General features: G+C 42.9%; 1 long non-coding RNA gene across 1 annotated transcript; it reads left to right on the top strand.

Moving 5' to 3' along the window:
- Positions 1-806: 806 nt before the first annotated feature.
- Positions 807-9,281, top strand: LOC128327744 (uncharacterized). Its single transcript, XR_008308756.1, has 2 exons — positions 807-1,014; positions 8,287-9,281. It is a non-coding gene; the product is annotated as an uncharacterized LOC128327744 (long non-coding RNA).
- Positions 9,282-10,112: the final 831 nt, after the last annotated feature.

Below are 10,112 nucleotides of genomic sequence, written 5' to 3'. Positions count from 1 at the left end.
GACTGTTTTGAGTATTTCTTAGCACTATGGGATTAGTAGTACTAATCCCATAAAAGTAAAAAAGTATCTCTGTCCACTCTCTCTACTCCATGCATAATTTTATATACTTCTGTCAAATCTCCCAGTAGTCACCTCTTTTCCAAATTATCTATCGACTGACTCCAAAGGCTCTAGGCAGTTCACAAAAATAAATACAATAAAAACAAAATAAAACAAACATACAGCAACTTTAAAAATTTCTAACGTTCAGAAATTACTAAAAACCTGGCTAAAAAAATGTGTCTTAAGTGCTCTTTTGCAGGCTGGTAAAGATGTTAAACCACAAATGTCTATAGGAAGCACATTCCACAGCCCAGGAGTGACTGCAGAGAAGACCCGCTCCCGAGTCACTGCCAGACGAGCTGGCGGTTACCAGAGAGTGCACCATAGTTCTGAGACCCCTATCTTCAAGGAACAGATGTAGCTGTCATATCAACCAAAGTTGATAGAATGTGCTCCTGGTTGTAGCCTCAACCTGAGAAACCAGAGTGAGGCGTGGGTCCAGAAGTACTCCCAAGCTCTGTACCTATTTCTTCCCATTCAGAAAAGGAAGATCTATTACATCCCTTCTTATGAGTAGCTCTGTCCAGGCGCGTAACAATGATAGGGCAAGGGGAGACAGTTGTCTGGGGGCCCCACTGCCTGGAGGGGCACCCCAGAGGCACCTCATGTGACTCCCCATTGCCCCCTGCCCAGCCCCATAGCCCCTCAGCCACTTGCCCTCTTCGCCGTCTCTCCTGCTTGTTCTGCTGGCCCGCAATGGAAGAAGCAGGCAAGCTGCAAAGAGCTCCTTTTCTCCCGCCTCTCAGCTGATCGGCGGGTGGGCGGGGCTTCCACGGAGGCCTCCGTGTAGGCCGCAGTGAAGCCTGAACTCGAGTAGGGCCCAAGCAAGCCAGGAAGGAGGAGGCAGCCAGAGTGTTCTCTGCAGCAGAAGACCCCTTGCTGCCCTGCTTAACCCAGACCAGCATTTGCCAGGTAGAGTGTGAACTCCTTTTTGTGGTTACCTTTCCCGCCCCGCCCCCCATATATAGGGATCTGCTTGCCATAGGGCTTGGATATGGGGGGGGAGGGACCGAGAAGTCTCTGAATATTTATTTTGAAACAGCTTGGAAAATTTGCTGACTTAAAAAAAACTATCTAAAAAGTCCTATAAGTGGCTTGTTTCATGGCAGAAAATTGCAAAAACTTCTGGAACAGTATTTTATTAATTTTATTTATTCATTCATTCATTTATAAATGCACTTATGATCAAGTTGTTTTGCAACCCAGAAGGTCTGAGTGAGAACTGTGAAGCATGTGTGGTGCTTTTATTTTATTTTTCTTGTGTGTTCACTGCTCCCCAATAACTTGCAGGGACTTCAGGGTAAATCTGGCCAACATGTGAATGCAGCACCTCCATTCCAGAGGAGATGTGTCTTAAAGGGCTTTAAAAGCCTCCTGTGAAAAACCTCCTGCAATCAAACTTGACTGAATTTGTTCAGAATTCTGAGAAAACAAACATAGGTTCACCCTGCATGGTTGAAAGTCTCCTTTGCTAATCTGCAGCGAGGGGCCCATTTTAATAATTCATCTTTCTAGTGTGTTCTAGGCATTAAAAGTAATACAAATGTATAGTACTCAATGTATATCACTATATATTGTGACGTGTGTGTGTATTCAGTGAAATGTATTTGCAGGCAGCATACTTATTTTGGAATATCAGACTTAAATCCTTGGGGGCCTGGGGTGTGCGGAGGCCCTGGACTTGGGGGGGCATTTTAAAATCTTGTCTCTGGGCCCACTCCAACCTTGCTACGCCCCTGGCTCTGTCATGCTTGATTCAGCTACAATTTAAAATCTCTCATCCAGTCCATTACTGCTTGTAGGCAGGTATTTAGGAGGGCTATGCCATTTCCTGATGATGATGTCATGGAGATATAGATTTGGGTGTCATCAGCATATTGCTAACACCCTGCTCCAAATCTCCTGATGATATCACCCAGAGGTTTCATGTAGATGTTAAAAAGCATTGGAGATAGGATAGAGCCCTGAAGGACACCATACAATAGCTCTAGTTTCAGAGAGCAACTATCTCCAAGCAACACCATCTGGAATCTACTGGAGAGATAGGAATGGAACCACTGCAAAGCACTGCCACCTATTCTCAAATCCTCCAGGCGATCCAGAAGGATACTATGGTCAATAGTATTGAAAGCTGCAGAAAGGTCCAAAAGAACCAAAAGAGTCACACTCCTTCTGTTCATTCCTTGGTACAGATCATCCAACAGGCCAATCAAGACTGTCTCCACCCCATAGCCTCCTCTAAAGCCAGTTTGAAATTGAGCTAGATAATCAGGGTCATCCAAAACTGCCTGGAGTTGATCAGGCACCACCCTCTCAATTACCTTGCCCACTCAAGGGAAGTTGGAGACTGGCCTATAATGATCCATCACTGAGGGCTCCAGGGCAGGCTTCTTAAGCAAAGGCCTCACAATTGCTTCCTTCAAACATGGAGGCACCCTGTCCTCCCTCAGCGAGGCATTTATGGTGTCAACTAGGCCATCTCTAACAACCTCCCAGCTAGATGTTATAAGCCACATTGGGCATAGATCCAAAGAACAAGTGGTAGGCTGAACACCTCCAAGGAGTCTGTCCACATCCTCAGGAGTCACAAATTGAAACTGATCCATCCTAATGGAAGCACAGGAGATATTGGACACCTTTGCAATTGACCCTGCCATAAACTAAAAGGGTATGTGATTTTTGTTGGGGTTTTTACTTCCAAGGATCTGTCCCTGAGTGCTGTGCAACCTTCAGGGACAGATTCCTGGAAATAAAAACTGTTTCTTGAGGGGGAAGAGAGCAGCAAAAATCATGCCCTTCCCCTACTCCATAGCTGCTTGGGCTGTGGAGAAAGACTGGAAGGCAGTTAAGCTTCAATCTGTTTGCATCTCTGCAGGGATACTTCCACTTATGTAGTTCTGCAGAGAATGTCAGCCACTAGAAGTAGCATTAGTAGCAGTAGTAGTAGAAGCAGGAAAAACAGAAGTCAGAGTAGTATTTTTATATAGTGCCTAAATCATACCCCATGGGTTCAACTCAGGGCCTGTTTACATAAGGTGGTTTGCATGGAGAAAATAGTTCCAAGATGTAAGCTATCTTGAATCTATGTGAAAAAGCAGGCTAAATGTTTAAACAAAAATAAATAAATACATGATTCAATACCTGCTTCTAGGAAATGTTAAAAAAAACAAAAAACACTGTAGAGGAAAAGCTGTAAGGTTAAAAATAGTTTTGCATAGGGCCCTGTATTCCAGAAGAATTAAACTCCTATTCAGTTGTATCTGCAGTCAGATGAACATACTTTTTTATTGCTGGACCAAACCCAAACTGAAAGGAAGAGGAAAGAAAAGTCCAAGGGTGGAATCTGACATCAATCCATTACAGAAGATGTTAACACTGAAACAACAAATTGTCCTTTTAAAAACAGCAGACTTTGAGGCCTACAAAATTTGCAATTAAGCAGGTATTTTCGCACAGCACATTTCAATCAAGCACAGCACATTGCTGTAATCAAGCACAGCACATTTTGCTTTGGAAAGCTAGCAAACACCATAGGGCTGGAAGGCAGGGTTCAACCTATTTTTCCCCAGACAAGTGGTCTGTGTTCTTTCAGCATGCAAGCCATGTGCCTACATGACCCATGCTGCCAGGAGCAGCATGGATCAACAGAGGCTGGGACTCATTTTCCCAGCCACCATGTATGCCACAAGGCACCACACAATGATCACGGTGTCTTGGGGGATTCTCCTGTCAGACAGGCACTCTAGGCACCCGTCTCTGTGTCTCCTTGAGCTCCATGGAGCCTGAGGAGACACACGAGCCCAGCAGCCAAGTTAAGGGAGCACTTGATCCTGTAACTTCAGCTGAGAGCAGATCTGGGCTTAGGTTGGGCAGGAGCGCTGAGATCTGCACGGATCCTGGCACACCACATGAGCAGCCTCAATGTGATTGAGCTGACTCTTGCTCACACATGATTAGGAATGTGCATGATCATCCCACTTCCAGAATGCCTTCTCCCAGTTCCCATTGCAATAGACCCTGCAAAGACTGTAGTTCCCTCTTTTCGCCACAGCACTCTTGGCATGCTTAGGACCCAGTCCATCAGGTCACTTACAACATCAAAGGGGAGGGAGCAAGGATGGGGAAAAAAGGTTTCTTGCCTTATGTGAGTGCAACAGACTGAGAAAGCAAGAAACACCCCCCCACCCCCACAGTTTACTACTTGTCACCCTGCTGCCACTGCTGGAAAACTGAGTAAAATATTGCCTGGTGGGTTTAGAGGAATTTTTCAAGCCTCGGCTCAGAAGATGGCACAGTTTCTTGGCAAACCTTTCATAAAGAAATCATTCTATTACCAAGCTAATACAAGGTGAGCAAAGAAAAATCCACTGGCCCCAACCACCACACAAAGAGGGGCAGCACATCTCATTCTCCCTCACAGCTTCACACAACAACGTGATTGTAATGTAGTATTTAAAACAGGTGAGCGGTAGTTTGGGCAATGTATCCCCTCATGCAATTATGCAATGTGGAATGGTGCACCAGGAGGAGGAACGAGCACATGCACTCATTCCCCTCATCATGTGGTAAGCAGAGTATCACTTTGGTAGCCAAACTGTACATGTTTTAAGCTATGCTCCGTCTTGTATGAACTCATTTGTGCGATGAGTAACCAGAGCAAACTCTACACAGCCATACCTGCCAACATGTCCCTATTTCTCCATTCACCTGAATAGGAAAATAGGGACATGTTGGCAGGTATGCACATCCCACAATGATAATATGGCAAACCTTTTTATTCCTCCTGTCTTTAAAACCACAATATAGCCACAGAAATATAGAAATGTTTCAAACTGTAGCTTTTCGTCTTTTTTACAAGAGTAAGTTCCTGTCTTCATAGGGATATGAGTACATATAAATATGCATTGACATAATCAATCATTTATGTTTTAGCACAATAATTCTTTCAGTGGGGGAGTCTTTAATCTTGCTTAAATCTGAACAGTAAACAAAATACAGTTCTCCAAAAATTCCCTAAGAACTCCCCCGACAAAGGATCATATCAATTGGTCCAAAGTCTGATCTTATTTGGATCTGCACAAATAAGGTTTACTACTTCATTGGGAATAAACACACAACCACCATTCATTCACAAATAATTACGTGTACGTACGTGTGTGTGTGTGTGTGTACACCAGTTTCTAGTATCAAAACACCACTTTGGCTAATTGAAAAGTCACTTGAGCTTCGAGCCTTTTAATACCATTGGTTGCTTCAAAGGAATCCCACCCTGGCTGCTAGGGTATGCAGGTGTAAATAATTAAGCAGCCAGCACACCAGCAAGTGAGGTATGCCCTGAGGGAACATTCTCAAATGATCCTGGAAGTCACTGGAGGATCTCCTCTGCCTTTTCTGTTCACCTTCACCACCAACCCCTTCTTCAAAAACTGTCCTCTTGCTTTCTCCTATATTCAGCTTGCAGACCAATGATTCATAAGTAGCATTCCAGCATGACTGGGATGCCACGTCATCACAACACAAACAAGATGGACTATTAAATTCTAAAACCATCATTGATATAAATATAAGACAGAGTCCACCATCCTGTTCCATACAATAATGTGAAGAAAATGGGGGGGGGGGCTGTCTTACTTGCTCATGTTGCAAAAATCAGCATGTGATGCTGAATTCCCATTGGTGGGATGTTTCAAAGCATGGAGATGAGCTGCATCATCTGCTATGTCTGCAGATCATCAAGCTGCTAATAAAGACAGGGGGACAAAAAGGCAATCCTAGAAGTGGCACAGGTGAGCCAGGGCAGTCCTTTTATGAGGCGAGGTGAGGCAGTCTCCCTTATTATTTTTTTAAAAATTAATGTTATTTTATGAATTATAGATGTTAGCTGCCCTGGGTGATTCTATTTAAAACAGAAAGGTGTTAAATTAAACATATAAGATCTAGGGATGTGCATGAATCAATTTTTTCGATTCAGTTTGTATTCAGTTTGATTTGTTTTGGGTCCAAATCTGCCCCCCACCCCCGAATCACCCCAGATTAAATTTGTTCCTGAATTTTCTGAATCTGAATTGATTTGGGGGGAAAGGGGGGTTGCAGGGGCAAAGGAGTGGTGTGGGTATTAGTGCCCAATGGGTGGAAGCTACCACACAAATTTCAAAGATATCGGGCAAAGGGTGATTTTTTTTTGGGGGGGGGATTGAAGTTTGTGCATCTTTAAGCTTTTCCCCATAGAGAATAATGGGGATTTCAGCAGACTTATAGCTCCATGTGGGGGGAACCAGGGTGGCCCAGAGTGGGTTGTGGTGGGTGGTAGTGCCCAATGGGTGCAAGGAAGCTACAATGCAGATTTCAAAGAAATTGGACAAAGGGCCTATTTTTAAGAATTTGTTTAATTTGGCATATCTTTGTGGCAGATTTGGGGCAGAAAAGGGGTTTCAGGGGCAGAGGGGTAGTGCCCCAATGGGTGCCTGCTACCACCCAGATTTCAAATAAATCGAAACAGGTGATATTTAATTTTTTTCTGAAGTTTGCACATCTTTAGGTTCTCCCCCCAGGGAATAATGGGGATTTCAGCAGCCCCATAACTCTACTTGGGGGACACCAGGTGGCCCAGAGTGGGTTATGGTGTAGTGCTCATAGGGTGTCAACCACCCCCAAACCCACAAGCCCATGGGGCACTAGGTTTTGTTGTTTTCAGTGTCTGAGGTGTTCTGAGAGTAGATTCTCTGGTAGGAAATGAGAACGGATCCTTTCTAAGTTTATTTATCATTTTGCACCAGAGAAGATTATGAATGAACAAAGATGAACAGTGATAGGGCATCCCTATCACTAAGGCTGCTGAAATTCCCCATTTTCCCCTATGGTTTAAAGACGCATGAACTTCAAAAAATTGTTAAAAATCACTCCTTTGCCCAATTTCTTTGAAATCTGGGTGGTAGCTTTCTTGAACCCATTGGGCATTACCACCCACCACAACCCACCCTGGTTCCTCCCACGTGGAGCTATAAGTCTGCTGAAATCCCCATTATTCTCTATGGGGGAAAGACGTACAAACTTCATTTTTTTAAAAATCACCCCTTTGCCCAATTCCTTTAAAATTTTGGTGGTAGCTTCCACCCATTGGGCACTACCATACAACCCACTTTGACCACAAAATGAAGGTCCAAATCTCTGAATTTGGGGGGGGGGGGGGTCTGAATCTGGGCAATTGAACACAGGGGCGATTTGTTCTGTCTACAAATTGCCCGAATCAGCCAGATTCGAGTACAAATCATTTTGTACCTGAATCAATTCGCACATCCCATATAAGATCAGTAGATATAGGACAAGGTGACAATTGGTAAAAGGAGGCATCACCTGAATGGAAAAATAGGGACATGTTGGCAGGTATGGGGGCGGTAGGGAGGGATGGTTGGTAAAATTTGGAAGTTAAGTCTAGATCCATTTACTGTTGGGGTCCCTAATCTATTTCCCTATTGATTTTCTGATTCTAAATGTCTTGCCTGCATGCCTCCACACATAAATATGTGTGTGTATGTGTGTGAGTGTGTGCATGCACACGTATCAACAGAGATACAATTAGAAGAAACCAAATTTTAGTTGAACATTTTGGCTTCAAAACTACATGCGTGTGTGTGTGTGTGTGTGTGTGTGTGGTTGTGAAGCTGAAATGTTCAGCTAAAAATTGGTTTCTTCCACCTATATGTGTGTGGGGGGTGGGGGTGGATGTCATTAAGGGTCTCTAAAGAACTGTAGCCCACAAACCCTTGTACAGAAATACATTTTTAAAAAAGTTTTTAAGGCCACTGCCTTATTTTTGCTACAGTGGATTAAGAGGACCAACCTTCTGAAAAACATTGTAGGAACGTGTAAGGGTTTTTTGCATGCTGAGGAAGGGCACAGACCTTGGAGGTGAAAGGAAGGCATGTGTTTAAACTCTTTCTGACTTTGATGGATCTTGTATAAGATTGAAAATGCAGCGAGAGCCCAGTCAGAAATATTTTAAAAGGTAAGAGTGTGTGCCCTCTGGTGGAAGAAAATAGCACAGAAGGTACCTTTTCGTTCTGTTTTTGTGTTGCCTTTCAGGAATTAAAAGTCCTGCACAGGAATACACGCTTAACATTTTGTTTCTAGTGTAGTATGTGTTATTCCTCATAGATATTGTTTATTTTCTGTTTAACTGTACAGATGTCCTTTTCCATTGATACTTCTTCCTCTCCCAACTGCTGGACTGCGCATGGAATTTGAAGGTGGCAAGGGATCTTTTTAACATAAGTGTGCAAGACCTGTTCACAAGCAGATGCATGTTGATTTCTGAATAGCTTTAAGGGGGTTGAGAATATACCTATGGGACTGTGAAACAGATAGATGCGTAGTTATGTGTGTAGCATCAGTGGGACAAAAGATAAAATTCACAAGGGATCTTCTTTGAAAAGTTTGACTGACAGATTGTCACATTTTACAAATATAAGAAGTTTTGGTGAGGGCCTCTGTGAGACCCTGGCCACACAGAGGCCCATTGGGCATGCACGGTGGCCTTCAAAATAATGTGTTTTATATAATGTGTCGTTTGGCCCTTTGATGGAATGTGGGAAGAAGACTTTCAGGAATCACATATCATACTAAATCAGCTAAATGTCAAGAAAGATCCCAGCAAAGTGGACCTTTGGAGAGAAATCTCTGATAGAATACACACAGAAGGCTTCAAAAATCACAACTGTTTTCTCTTTCTGACTGAAGGGACACGTCTCTGAACTTCTTTTGTCAGTTCTCAGTAACATAAAGTGAAAACGCCTAATGGAATCTAGCAAAGTTTATCCATGCCCAGAGAGGGTAAGAGTTATGCATAATGCAGTGGTACAAATGTTAACGGACTCTTGCAAGAATGCTCACATTTATTTTTTATGACCTTGAGAAATTGATCTGCAAAGTGGTCCCACCAGAGATTGCATCTGGGCTGTGCATAGCATTCAGAGACAGCAACCTGAGTTCCTTCCATCACATCTGGTCCGTATTTACAGATTGCAGAAGAGCAGGGATTCACACTTCAGCTGGGTTGTTATTACAGGCAATGCACCCCTAAAGTTGAAATGCATAGGACTTGAGTAGTAAGATATACGTTGCAAGTTTTTTTCTTTGCTATTCCTCAAAAAATATTGATAAATAAAACAAATAAAATCCCATGTCTTAACAGTCCTTAGCATCTGATTTCACCTAGACTCCGGGGAAACTCTGTTCTCTCCTAATCCTCTTTCTTGCAGCACTGTTTCCACTCAGTAGGATAAATAAGTGTGTTTACAACTCCAATATCTCACTGGAACCCTATGACAGTCATGTGTATTTATCCATCTTTTATTAACTAATTGGGAATATGATATGCAACCCTGTTGAGAATCATGACCAATTTCCCTTTTGCCAGTTGAGTCGATGATCCTCAAACCACTTATGGCAGATTACCTGGACTTCATCTGATAGCAACCTAATTCACCAGTTAAAACAGGGCATGTGGATTTAAGCTGATTTTGTTTACTTATTCTTAATAAGACTTTAACAAAACCATCTTAAATCTGTTTATTTAGCCCTGCTTGGTGGTGTGTCAGGTTGACCCCTGTCCCAACAGGACTGACAAAGATCTTTCCTGCTACCAACCCACATGTACAAATACTATGGTTGTGATCCAACAGTTCTACTGCATACACTGAACTCTTCATCTGCAAGGACTCTGTTTTCTTCTGCAGGATGGACACAGGCGCACAAAACAGAAAATATTTGTAAGCTATAAAGTGTCATTCTTTCTCAGAAAAGCACATTCTTTCTGCATGTGCAAAGTGGTTCTGGATGTTGGGAAATGAAGCACAAATGTTGGATGTGCCAATCCAGCACTGAGCACCAGGTATTTCCTATTCTACTTGAGTTCCCAATGCAAATCCCAGCACCATTAAAAATATGTATGTATGCCCTGTTTTGAAATTCTACTTTTAAAAACATCATAAATGGTTTTGCTTCATATAAAT

This window comes from Hemicordylus capensis, chromosome 5 (assembly GCF_027244095.1).
Source record: "Hemicordylus capensis ecotype Gifberg chromosome 5, rHemCap1.1.pri, whole genome shotgun sequence".
Classification (NCBI taxonomy): domain Eukaryota; kingdom Metazoa; phylum Chordata; class Lepidosauria; order Squamata; family Cordylidae; genus Hemicordylus; species Hemicordylus capensis.
This window is presented reverse-complemented; position numbering and strand designations above follow the sequence as displayed.